The sequence below is a fragment of the Schistocerca cancellata genome, chromosome 4 (assembly GCF_023864275.1).
Source record: "Schistocerca cancellata isolate TAMUIC-IGC-003103 chromosome 4, iqSchCanc2.1, whole genome shotgun sequence".
Lineage (NCBI taxonomy): Eukaryota > Metazoa > Arthropoda > Insecta > Orthoptera > Acrididae > Schistocerca > Schistocerca cancellata.
Window position 1 is genome coordinate 699416246 of NC_064629.1, and position 14147 is coordinate 699430392.

Genomic DNA, 14147 nt, shown 5'->3' on the forward strand with positions numbered 1-14147 from the left:
GAAACATTTAACGCTCGCTTTCTTCATGTCTCAGCTTTTATGCATCGAAATTCTTGCCCTAACGGAACCTGTTTACGAAAATAGCGCAGAATAAAGTCAAATTCAGTCTTCCTCGCGGACCTAACCTGGTACCCTGCCATTCACGTGTTTCCCTACCTGCTTTCAACACACACAAAAGTTCCCTCCGCTATGTAGATGCTCTTATATTTCAGCACAAAGGATGTAAATGAATCGAGAATTATGGTTGGCTCTTATCGAATTTACCTGCCGAATTCCTATTGTGGCCAATATCGAAGCACCATCTGCCTTTTTTCCTTCTACAGACGTGACTTTCAGCGGTTATTTTACAGAGATGGCCATATTCCACTGGAAATGAAATCTTACAAACTACTATACATATCGTCAAATACAGGAAGACTCTTACTCATTTACACTGTTCTCCCACTGAGGACAAGAGCCTGAATAGCAGAACATGAAACTGACCTGCGACCCATCAATATATCATGGCGTACCCAACATAACTTCAAATACAGAAAGACTCCTACTCAATTACACTGCTCTCCCACGAGGACAGGACCTTGAATATTAGTGCGCGAAACCGATCTCCAACCCAGCAATATATCACCGTCTACTGTGTTGATGCAGTAACCATACAATTCGTATTCTGCGCCAAACAAAATCATCCCTTTTACCTCATTCATACATACACCATGAAGACGGACAGTACCATATATATACTCCTCTCAGCACAAGATATTTTCCCACAGCCAACGACCACAAGTCATCCACCCCCAATGCGCGATCAGAGCACCCAAAGCGGACCGAAGTCGCTCTCAGAACTGTTCTACAAATTCGGGATCGTTTCCCCTCAGGACAAACATGTTACTTTTTCTGCTCCGAACCTGCTTCCTTGCTTGCTCGCTTTTCTACACACATATCCAGACTAAGGGCTTACAAGAACACAAGTATTTTTTCGCTTGGTTCGCCGTAATATTAGACCATTTTCGCGGTACTTCTCGATATCAAGCACTGGGCAGCAATTCCCAAGATACAGACCGGAAATTAGGTCTCTACACACTCGAAACTTTAGCTAGGTGGGGCGTGCTGTAAACCACTGACTAATGAGAAACTTGTCAGGTCCGTGAAGACGTTTACTCGGCAACTCGAAACAAATAGAGGAAACTGATATTTCCACTCTCAAATACCGATGTCAGTAATGTAGTAGATTCCATATCATACCCGTTAATTACAAGGTCAACTAAAGTGTTTCTCATATCTAGAGAACCGGAAAATGTGTCTTTCACATGCTAAATGCACACACCACAATCTATCTTCTCTCAACTAAATAAAGGCACAAAATGTGCAGAAGCAGTCAACAGAACAAATTACATGGACAGGAATAACAATACAGCACAAACGCACCTCCATGTTCAATCTTCTCAAATTTCCATGGAATCACGAAAGCTATTCAACACATACTAAATATTAGTTCGCTATTTGGTCGTCTAGAGGACAACACGGTTAATTTAACTACATTCCTACACTCCATCAGGCATGTCCAGTCTGACAGCTCCTACTGTTAATGGGACACATGAATCGCCCCTGCACAGGTCACTGGCGCTGCAGGCCGAGCACGTAGATATAGAATGTTTATCCTACGAAATCGGTCACATATCTATTTTATCCCTGTACTTACAACTAAATGTTATGATCGCAGTCTCAGTTGAATGACATTCGACAATGAACGAAGTATCGGAAATACACTCTGTTGACGACTGCGGCTCTGGAAATAGAAATATCAGTAACATTCTTATGACTTGAACGCTATCACAGTACTCCACGCCAAATCCATAATTTCCTTACGACTGGACATAGTCACTTCCTTTACACATGTCGGAACACAAACACATACTTTATAAGCCTGATGCCCAAATGTGAACATATCATGCACCCCGCTACTACTCCCAGCCAGCACTCAAGCTTATTTCAAGGTGGATATTGAGTTTAGGTTCAGCTGAAAATTCAAGATTGAAAAATCAGCCTGTTACACAGCTTATTTCAAGGTGGATATTGAGTTTAGGTTCAGTTGAAAATTCAAGATTGAAAAATCAACCTGTTACACAGTTTACATCAAGCAGTAAAAATTTAGCTTGAATTAAAACAATTTTCCCAAGCTTGAAATAAACTGTAATTTCCCTGGAAGCCTGTACAGCAGATGCGCGCGCAGCATAGCTTCCATAGACGTCCACAGGAAGCGCCACAAGCGTTTATAAGCCTTGCACTGACTGCTAGGTTTACGGCCATTTTACTTTTGTGACGCACGTTAATGATTGTTGACTGTTGTGAAGTTTGTTTTATAGTGGAAAATAGTTCGGTAAGTGTGTGGCGTCTCCTGCCTTACTGCTACACTGGGTCTGAAGAGGATATATAGTGTATTACAGGTATGTTGGTGCATTTTTCTCTAGTGGTACGTTAATATTACAAATGTTAAATATTATTACATAACGTAAAGAAATATCATATTCTTTTATGTAGAAAAATTGAGCCTGGATGAAAGTGAAATGGATTACCAGCTAAGAATACATATTACAAGTTGTTCAGCAAAAAGAGGTCATTTTAAACTAGCTCTATAGTACGTGGCACCAATAAATTAAAACTTAATGTTATTTAACCTTTTTAAAAACTCGCCTTTTTTTGTTCTTTTACATTTCAGTTCCACAGAACTGGTAATTTCTTAAATTCATTTCGATTTCATATTTTATTTCATTTTGATTCAGTTTTACTCACCAAAAAATAATTGTGGGTAGAATAAAAGTCTACATTTTTCTAAACAGTAGATTCCTTATAAGCTTACAGTATGAGGTGTATATGATTTCAAGTAATTGTTTCTTTATAATTCAGATTAAATGGCCCTGAAACTGTTAGAAATAGTGATGTGTGGCTTCTTCATGAAGTCATCGAAAAATTACCCAAATGTCATCTTTACTTTCAAAATTTCAAACAAAAAGTTATTTCAAATTACTTTAAAACTCTTTGGAATGAAGTCACCAGAAGCAGCTGCTTACTCAGTGACGTTTATACTAGTTAATGATTCTTACTACATCAGTGAGTTTCAAGTTATGTTGCTAATCTGGGGTATAAATTATATTTAGGTTGATCAGTTTCAACTTTCTACATTTTTATGTTTAGGTATGGCTAACATTTTCTTTTACCTATTACAGGATCATTATACCGGCAGAAGTCAGTGATATTTGATCCTTCTCTGGTCTGTGTGCTGGGGCTGGAGGGGCTTCAGAATAATTAAATTTTAAAGTAAAACAATTTTAAACACTTTGAAAATAAAAAAAATTTAAAGATACATGTCTTGATAATTTTTTTCACACCATTTCCATTCTGATATTTATTTAATTAATTAGGTTCAATAAATTCAGATTAATAATTATATAGCTTAAAACAAGCTGTAAATACCAGGCTGTATTCCACGTGTGTAGATACAGCTGGAGCCAAACTTGATAAGTAAAGCTTGAAATACAGCTTGAACTCTGCCAACTTTGATGTTTTTTTCAAGCTTGAATCCAACTAACAGGCCTGAATATTCCAGCTTTGATCAAGCTTATATACTTGAACTTTACATCTGGAAACAAGTTTGAAACCGGCTTACTGTGCTATCTGGGCTAAATATAACACTTCGTCAATAACCGATAGCTGGCGATACGAAATAATACTGAAAGAAAATCAACCATGGGTGGACATGTCTCGTACGTTTTTCTTGGGAGTGCTACCACCGTGTCCTAGAAAGAGAGATGTAATCGGCCAGATGTTAAAAAAACTCGATCCCAACAACTACTGTATGTTACTATCACAAACGGTCATGGTTCTACAGGTGCACACAAGTATCCATGTTAAAAGCTATACTGGCTTTATAAATAGAGGTATGACATTACCTCTGAATGAGGTGGTTTTTCTATCCGGACAAATACCGAGACAGTGATTGCTGGAGTGTATATTATCAAACCAGCACTCCAGTTACACGTAGCCCACAATGCAGCCTCGTTATAAAATCGCTGAAATTTGAAAGTGATTCGACTAAGGGATGTGGTATGGAAGTGGTATTTGCGGCTCACTCACATGCCCCAGTTAGATATTTCTATAGTACTTGTAACATATTATGACTCGATACAATATAAGAGGTTCTGCAATATATCCACTGAGTTATAGGCGATGACTGATTGAGAAGGAATACAAACAGTAATAGTAGATGATGTGCTGATTGAGGTTGTAAGAAAATGTACACAAGCTTTTCAGATCTCTTGTGTTACACTATCTGCTAGAAATGATGACCATTATTTGGAATCAAGTCTTTCCATTCAACCACATACATGCGTTGGATCACACCCCACAAGTGAATCATATTTCTAGCACTCTCATATCTCGAAACAAGACACCTTTCTCGAATATGTCTGCTACAGTAAAATTCCAACGTGATTCTAGTCAGCCCCTCCGCATCTTGCAACTGCTCCCATTTCTACAGCTTAGCGCATGTGATCGTTCCAAATTAGGTCGGAACTGAGCAGAAGTCAGAGAAAGACATATCCTCCACCTTCTGCAACCAAAGTAGAAACAGAACGACCTGAGTTAGTGCCACAGGACCGTGTTTCGACCATTCGGTGGAAATGCTCGAAATGAGGTACGTTTTCGAACTAGATACGGATACTACAGACCGTAGCACATCCACGTCCATTCAAATCCATCAGCCCAACACGCTATCATCGTAATTCTGCACCATCCAACAGAGAAAAATTACGAACTATAAAAGCTCCACTAACTTCCGTAAAACATTTGCTCTGCGTGATACGAGCACAATATAGCCTTCCAGAGATGTATAGTATCAACCGTTCACATCTGATCGTGGTTCAGAAATTATACGATGCCTGCATCAGGCCTATATACACCGCTGGCCATTAAAATTGCTACACCTAGATGAAGAGCAGATGATAAACGGGTATTCATTGGACAAATATATTATACTAGAACTGACATGTGATTACATTTTCACGCAATTTGGGTGCATAGATCCTGAGAGTTCAGTACCCAGAACAACCACCCCTGGCCGTAATAACGACCTTGATACGCCTGGGCATTGAGTCAAACAGAGCTTGGATGGCGTGTACAGGTACAGCTGCCCATGCAGCTTCAACACGATATACAGTTCATCAAGAGTAGCGACTGGCGTATTGTGACGAGCCAGTTGCTCGGCCACCATTGACCAGACGTTTTCAATTGGTGAGAGATCTGGAGAATATGCTGGCCAGGGCAGCAGTCGACATTTTTTGTATCCAGAAAGGCCCGTACAGGACCTGTAACATGCGGTCGTGCATTATCCTGCTGAAATGTAGGGTTTCGCAGGGATCGAATGACGGGTAGAGCCAGGGGTCGTAACACATCTGAAATGTAATGTCCACTGTTCAAAGTGCCGTCAATGTGAACAAGAGGTGACCGAGACATGTAACCAATGGCACCCCATACCATCACGCCGGGTGATACGCCAATATGGCGATGACGAATACACGCTTCCAACGTGCGTTCACCATGATGTCGCCAAACACGGATGCGACCATCATAATGCTGTAAATAGAACCTGGATTCATCCGAAAAAATGACGTTTTGCCATTCGTGCACCCAGGTTCGTCACTGAGTACACCATCGCAGGCGCTCCTGTCTGCGATGCAGCGTCAAGGGTAACCGCAGTCATGGTCTCCGAGCTGATAGTCCATGCTGCTGCAAACGTCGTCGAACTGTTCGTGCAGATGGTTGTTGTCTTGCAAGCGTCCCCATCTGTTGACTCAGGGATCGAGGCATGGTTGCACGATCCGTTACAGCCATGCAGATAAGATGCCTGTCATCCCGACTGTTAGTGATACGAGGCCGTTGGGATCCAGCACGGCGTTCCGTATTACCCTCCTGAATCCACCGATTCCATATTCTGCTAACAGTCATTGGATCTCGACCAACGCGGGCATCAGTGTCGCGATATGATAAACCGCAATCGCGATAGGCTACAAGCCGACCTTTATGAAAGTCGGAAACGTGATGGTACGCATTTCTCCTCCTTACACGAGGCATCACAACAACGTTTCACCAGGCAACGCCGGTCAACTGCTGTTTGTGTATGAGAAATCGGTTGGAAACTTTCCTCATGTCAGCACGTTGTAGGTGTCGCCACCGGCGCCAACCTTGTGTAAATGCTCTGATAAGCTAATCACTTGCATATCACAGCATCCTCTTCGTGGTGTAGCAATTTTAATGGCCAGTAGTGTAAAATTATCGTTAGTAGCGGGGGATACCTCCTAAAAGGAAACAGATAAATTCATAGCAGCAGTGTCCGACATGTGAAAATTACAAGTCATTCCGTCACTAACTCTGTAAACAGCACATCTGTCAGGCAAATGTGCACACAGGGATTTCAGCGCCTCACAAACTTAGTTATGACGCTGAAGTCTCGATTTTACACCCAAGATGCTACACGGGGGATGGAGTACATCGCATAAATCAAAGTTCGTTTAGAGGAGTGTGTCAAGTTTCATCACACATAACATGGAAATCCTCTGATGACCTGCACGTTTACCGTTAACGATCGCAAGTAGACAGTGCTTCAAACCACATACAGAACAAGTGGCTGTGTACAAGTAGAACGCAGACTATGTCACATGGCTGTTGCATGCGGACAGAACAGTGGAAAAATGGACCTGCAGCAACTTCTTCTTCTCTAGTATGCAGTCAGTCAACCATTAAATCGTACCTCATTACAGCTCCATCTCAATCTATCACCCCGTCCACTCTCTGTTATCCTTTAACGCAGATGCAAGTAAGTTTAGAGGTGAATGGTTCTCTGTCTTCCTGAAAAGCGTCAACTACGGTAGTAGTATCACTGGTACCTCAATAGACATACAGTATAATGCTGCCTCGATGGAAAAAAATTGACTGCCTCCCAAATTCCCCTCGTTTCGATGTTGACGTTTTCTCGGAACTCCATTGCGCATAAAAATCATTCGTTTCTTGTTCTTCTTAACTGTCTGCTATTACATCATGACACTTTGAAATCTGTTACTATACATCAATAAGGAGTGCTAAACTTCTCGACATGGGCGCATCTTGAGAAATCTAGTGCACTTGGATGAGTTAGGACTCGGAAAGCTCCATTCATTCACGAGACGTGGAGTGTAGCGGTCTTCTTCTGATCGGTTGCAGATTAATTCCCAATGGTGCTGCAGGGCAGGTTGGTCAATGAGAGTGGGAGGAGGGTCTTTCGCTCTATAATTTTACCCTAAGACAGCGAGAATGCTCTGTGACTCACATACACAGAGAGATAGATCGTAAATTAAGCACTATGCTCGAGGTGTTAGAAATATGTAGAGCGCTGTCTGGTATACTTTGATGATTTATGTGTTCAAGAATTAACACTGAATGGACGTACTGAGCAGTCATCTATCTACATTCGCAGTGATACTCGTAAAGTAGGGAAGGGGCGGTTTAGCTATGATACTGAAACTGGGGAAACATGCTGTCACATCATTGTCCAGTGTTGAAGTTACTTTAAAATTGCTAAAATTGTTCGCACTATCAACTGTGTTGCTTATTATTACAGTACATTGACGCTGTCATTTCCATCCCATCCGTGCATTAGTGCACTGATGGTTGCCACATAATGATTGACTGACAACACTTGTTTGAGTTGGCGAATGAGTTTTGTGGATGGGTGACGACTTTTGTTTGTTGCTAGCAGCGAAACGGTGATCGCGTACATGAGTGCAGTATGAGGAATCAGTCGAAAGGGAACGCAGAGCCATCATCTATGCCATCACTGTGACAGATGAGTTTAAATGTAGAGGTCGTCAATCACTTTCGGACATCAATTTGGAAACTCTCCACAACACAGCCAAACTCTTCTAGTTTCCTTATGTTGTAACTGTCTTTTATTTAAAATCATCCACCCTGTGTTGCGTGTTATGGTAGTTGCAGTAACAAATTGTTTTACACCGTCCAATGCCTAATTTTCTGTGAGAGGCCGAGGGTCAGAGCATCTTAATGTCAATTTAGAACCTGAGACTGACCTCAAAGTTGTAGCAGAAAAACAAAACGTATGGCAGTGTACAAAGTGTGTTAGAAAACAATGTTTTAAACAACGACATAGGGTCACAGGGAGCGCCTCTTGCGAGTTACAGTATAGTCTGTGGGATACGGTCATCATCCTACATTACGGGTGATGAAACCTTTAACTGACCTCTGCAGTGGATCAAAAGCTGTGTATTTAATAGAATCGTCCCTCATAGGTAGCAGTAGCAGTCTGAAAGGTAAATTCGATGACGGACCAGGAGGAGAGCTATTCTGGAAAGCATTACGACAACTCTCTCTGCCCGCATCTCGTGGTCGTGCGGTAGCATTCTCGCTTCCCACGCCCGGGTTCCCGGGTTCGATTCCCGGCGGGGTCAGGGATTTTCTCTGCCTCGTGATGGCTGGGTGTTGTGTGCTGTCCTTAGGTTAGTTAGGTTTAAGTAGTTCTAAGTTCTAGGGGACTTATGACCACAGCAGTTGAGTCCCATAGTGCTCAGAGCCATTTGAACCATTTGACAACTCTCTCTCTGCGGCGGATCCACATCGCAGCTATGCGTCATTGCGTGAGCAATGAGGCCTAGGTGAGTTCTATATTGGGTGAAGTTAGTGGACATGTGCTGCCCAGAGTTGACTCGCGTGTGAGATCAGCGTGAGAGTGCCTTGGAGTTCTGTGACGTCAGTATAACACTGACTGTATACTCGAAAATAGAAACAACTTTCAACTGCGTCTGGCAGCTTCTTGTGGCTGTGACGGCATGTGCGCCCCTGGAGTGTCTGTTCTCGCACCAGGTCACATCAGCAATGGTGCCCAGGTGAACACGTATTTCGAGAAGAATTTCTCAGGTATCAAGTATGAAAGGGATGTCGTTGCCTCATACTTGACGGCAGCTGTGCGTGGTTTGACAGCTGATGGGTGCATCACTTTGCTGCTGTGGCTGCCTGTAGCCTCCTGTGCGGTCTAATGCACAGGGGGTGGTGGAGGGTGCTTGTATACATTGATTGGGAGTCTGTTGCATTATTTTGCGAGTGGGTTTGTAAGCTGTGTTATGTGTTATTTGGACAGCTTACAAGTTGATTTCATGTCTGCACATCAGTGTACTGCATTATTTAGGACGAGTTTGCATGTCTGTGCTGAAATTATTTTGTAAATTAAGAGTTGTTAGCATGTCTGGAAAGGGTTATTAGAAGTAGTTTACAGGTCTGCAGACTGTGTATTGTGATCCCAAGCACATCAGGGAGAGTGTTTTGAGTCAGTGTGACAAATATACTCCATCCCTAAATAAAATGTTACAAAATAAATAGAGTACACTCCTTCCTTACTCTCCCCAGCAGCCCAGCGCAGGGGATGACAGTACACTCTGGTGAGCAGCACTGTGTAGTAGGTCAGTTGGACTCTAGATCTCCTGGTGGAGAGGCTGCCTGCAAAATGAAGACTCATGTCCAGCACAGGCAGAGTCCTTTTCCCGCCATTTCCCCCCATCATCCTGGATTACGTCACAAAACAGACAACAGCGCCCTCTGGTGGTGGTACTGTGTACTAGGTCTTGACCTCGTGGCGAACACACTGTTTGCCGCCATCTTGGATAACGGTACTTGTGTCATCAGCTGACATCATGGCTGCCATCTTGGATTATGTCACGGAATGGCGAAAGCGGCCTCTGGTAGTGGTACTATGTACTAGGTCAGTTGAAGTGTGGACCTCGTGGTGAACACACTGGATGGTGGTGCTGCCTATAATTGTTTAAATAAGACTGGTGCAGGATTTCGACAGTTGACAGTTAGCTAGCATGTTTGCAGAGTCTTTTAGATGGATTATTATTTTGACAATTTACGAGTTGTTTGGCTCTCTGTACGGAAATGTATCACATTACTTACGTATGGTTTGCATGTCTGCAGGCTGTGCAATCTGTTATTTTGACATTTTACAATAAGAAGGCACGTGTGCAGAGCAATATACATGACTTATTTCGGAGTAGTTTGCAGGTCTGTATGCTGTGTGGCATGTCAGAGCGTGTGTTCTGTATCACTGTGATAAATATACTCCATCCCTAAATAAATTGTTCCAAAATAAAGAAAGTACACTCCTTCCTCTCTCCAGCAGCCCAGTGCAGGTTGAGTCCTTTTCCCACCAGTCCCTAGGAAGAGATGGCGGTCGGGTGACTTAGATTAGTGGTGGTGAGCTTTGTTTCCCGCAATTTTCTTTGGTTGGTAGAGAAACCCCAAGTGACCTTTCTTGGCCGCCGAAATTAAAACTTGGCGCCAGTTCCTAGGAAGAGGTGGTGGTTGGATGACTTAAGTTAGTGGAGGTAGCCCAAATGACCTATCTTCTCGCGATTTTTCTTAGGTTAGTAGAGATAACCATGGTGTGATGCATTATCCTGTTTGAATTTGAACTTTCAGCCATTTTTCTGGGTGAGGGGAGGGGGGTTAGGTTAGTGGACATAGCCCAATTGACCTATCTTCCCGCCAAAATTCAAACTTCCCGCCAAACGCCGCCATCTTGAACTACATCACAGCCACCATCTCGGATGACGTCATGCACTGTTGCCATGTCTACACACCACCATATTGGATGACGTCATCGCCGCCATCTTGTATACATCTGGCAACAATGGTGATTGAGGCCGTACCCCCCTTGCCCAATACTGACAGTAGATAACCTAGGGCAAAGTCAGTACTTCTCGACAATGGACTTAAAGAGTGGGTACAATCAATTAGAAGTTGCTCCGAAAGATAATCCGCAAACAGCATATTCAGCACCTTGGGGATGCTATCAGTAATAAGGATGCTCTTTGGGCTGGAGAATGCACACGCAGCAATATTACATCAATCAATGGACAGAGTGCTGAAAAGATTGAAACAGCGTCAATGCCTCATATATATTGATGGTATAATCATTTTCTCAAGGGAATGCAAGAGCATGAGGGAAGTGTTCAAAAGATTACGAGCAGTCCATTTGACACTCAGCATGGAAAAATGTCACTTTGTGCTGGAAGAGGTAGGCTATCTGGGCCACATCATTAGTTAGGATAGTGCGAGGACCGATTCGAGGTTATTACAGGTGGTGCAAGACTTTTCAGTACTACAAACAACTAAGGAATTGCAATCTTTTCACGTTCTTGCAAATTATTATAGAAAATTCGTAGGGGGTTTGCACACATTGCCACACCGCTTGCGCAATTGCTAAAGAAGGGGATTAAGCCTCTATGGCCAGAAGGATGCCAGGAAGCATTTGTTGAGTTGGAGAGATTGTTAACGTTGAGTCTGGTGTTGGTGATTCCAGACCTTCAGAATGAGTTCATATTATCACGCGACGCATCAAATCACACTCTGGAGTGTGTTTTGAGCCTGGAGATCAACGAGTAAGAACATCCTATTGCCTATCTGTCACGACAGCTGAACGCAGCAGAGAATAATTATTCTACAACAGACAGGAAATGCTTAGCTTGGCAGATTGAGAGATGTACTTCTAGTGTTATCTGTATGGCAGGAATTCATCGTAGTAATTAACCATGCTGCTTTGAAGTGGTTACTTGGTTTGAAGAACCTATCGAGTAGATTGACGAGGTGGGCGTTGAAAGTCAATGCATTTGAGCACGAAGTAATCCACAAACCAGGAAGGAAAAACAGGGATGCAGATGGCCTTAGCGGAAAAATAGGTGTGGTAGAAGGACTAGGTCACGACCTTGGGGAATGACAAGCAGCGCAATGCGTCGACAAAGAGTATTAGACTGGCAAACAACAACAGTTTAGCGTGCAGGACGGATTGTTATGTAGAGAGACAAAATTGGGGCTATGAGTAGTGCTGCCAGCCAAGCTGAAACTAGAAATATGACATGAAAAGCATTATCAAGTTTCATTGGGCCATAGGGGATGTCAGGCAACGAATCAGAGAGTGGTAGGAAAGTATAGGTGGACGGGAAGGAAAGATGATGTCGATGAATACGTCAAGAATTGTGTGGCTTGTGTAAAGCGAGCGGATTTGAGTAGAACGTAGTCACTGACACAAAGGCCCCCAGAAGGAACAGAACCATTCAGTTTCATTAGGATGGATGTGTTAAGCCCTTTCAATCGAACACTAGCATGTAATCGTTTTGTGTTGACCGTAGTAGATCATTTTTCTCGTTACATCAAGATGGCGCCGATGCCGGACCAAAAGGTGCTCACAGACCGGGGGACGAACTTCGTCAGCCCTGATGAAAGAGTTGTGTAAGTTACTAAAGGCGAAAAAATGAGAAGCAGTCCACTTTATCTGCAAGATAACGGAAGAACAGAACGCGTGCACTAAACAATTGGGAAGATGCTTAGTTATTATGTGAACACACATCATTCAGATTGGGACGCATATATGCACTTCGAGATGAGTGTACACAACTGCAAAGTACACAATAATACAGGGCTGTTGCAATTCGACGTGGCTTACAGGAAGAAGATGCCGTCACCGTTTGATACGATTAACCAAAAAGGATAGTTATTACTGGAGGTTGCTAGAACAGTAAGGGAACTGTGGAGAAAGGTACAACGAGCGAATACTAAGGCGTTCGAGAAGCAGGAAGGGGGAGTGGAACGAGTGGGTGTATTACCACAGTGGGTCAAAGCGCGATGCTGTCAAGCCCATATCCCCCTAAGGGAAAGATGGAAAAGTGTGTAATATGTTACCAGGTCCGTATCAAGTAATTTAAACTACACAGGTAAACGTGAAGCTACAGCTATCGACGAGAACAATTGTGCATGTTGAGCGTCTACGACAATTCAAAGGTGCACTGGAGACAGTTTCACGAGAGGTGCTGGTGAAAGCGAGAGGAGAGGTGAAAAATAAGAAGAGGAAGGATGAGAGATGTCCAGAAACGTCAGGCTCGTTGTGTATTAAAAAAAGAAAGGAAAAAACCTCTCCGTCTACAGGCCAGAAGTGGCCCATCGGGACCATCCGACCGCCGTATCATCCTCAGAGGAGGATGCGGATAGGAGGCGGCGTGGGGTCAGCATACTGCTCTCCCGGTCGTTATGATGGTATTCTTGACCGAAGCCGCTACTATTCCGTCGAGTAGCTCCTCAAGTGGCATCACGAGACTGAGTGCACCCCGAAAAATGGCAACAGCGCATGGCGGCCTGGATGGTCACCCATCCAAGTGCCGACCACGCCCGACAGCGCTTAACTTCGGTGATCTCACGGGAACCGGTGTATCCAATGCGGCAAGGCCGTTGCCTCGTTATGTATTAAGGCCAGGGAATTAACTGATATGTGATGTGACTTTTGCGATTGCTGAATATTATTCTTTTGTGTATAATATAGGCTATTAATGTTGTTTTGGATAAATTTATAAGTGTAGGATAGGTTGTGTCTTAAGTGTATTGAGATGTGCTTTTCAGAGATAGCAGGCTTCTGGGGAGGGGGAGGTGATATTAGTCCCCGTCCCCAGGTTGTCGTACGGGAGAAGGTTGAGGAAGGATGCTAGATTTGGCGGTGTTATATCTCTTCGCCAGAGGCAGAGTGAGAGTGCTGCAAGATCATCTGGACGGAGGGCTTATGTTTTACAGGCAACCAGACGTGGTGTTATCCAGCCACAGGTGGTCATTAGGTTTAGGTTTAGTGTTTAATGTACAGGAGTTGCGGAGTGAAGTTAGGAGATTGGAAGAAGTGTTTACTGGAATACAGCAATTAGGGGTTTGTTGCAGGGGGCTGAAAGAAGTCTCGAAGGGAAACAGGAATTTGCTTGAGGCATACAGGCGATTAAGGGAGCAGACGCAGTAGGTGATCAGAGTGCTTCCACACGAATCCAGGAGAGTAAAAAGGGGATGGATACATGCTGATTGCAGAATATTAAAACTCATCTTCGAGACAGCAGACTCGAGAGACGTAACCAGGTTAAACGAAACGGCAGAAACGGCAAGGGGGTTAGCAGTGACAAATAAAGTAACTGTGTTGTGGCGTTCTTCATAGATCATTAACTTTGTGGGTGGCGTACTAAACAAAAGACAAATGGTCCGAACACTTGTCGCTTATTGCCAGGTCTACGACTAGCACTCTGAAATGG

At 43.4% G+C, this 14147-nt stretch overlaps 1 protein-coding gene and 1 pseudogene across 1 annotated transcript in view; both read right to left on the reverse strand.

Moving 5' to 3' along the window:
• The window catches only part of LOC126183444 (histidine decarboxylase), a 385906-nt gene that overhangs the window by 8867 nt on the left and 362892 nt on the right, over positions 1-14147 (reverse strand). The gene's annotated exons all lie outside the window — the stretch shown is intronic.
• On the reverse strand, positions 13202-13319 carry LOC126185832 (5S ribosomal RNA; annotated as a pseudogene).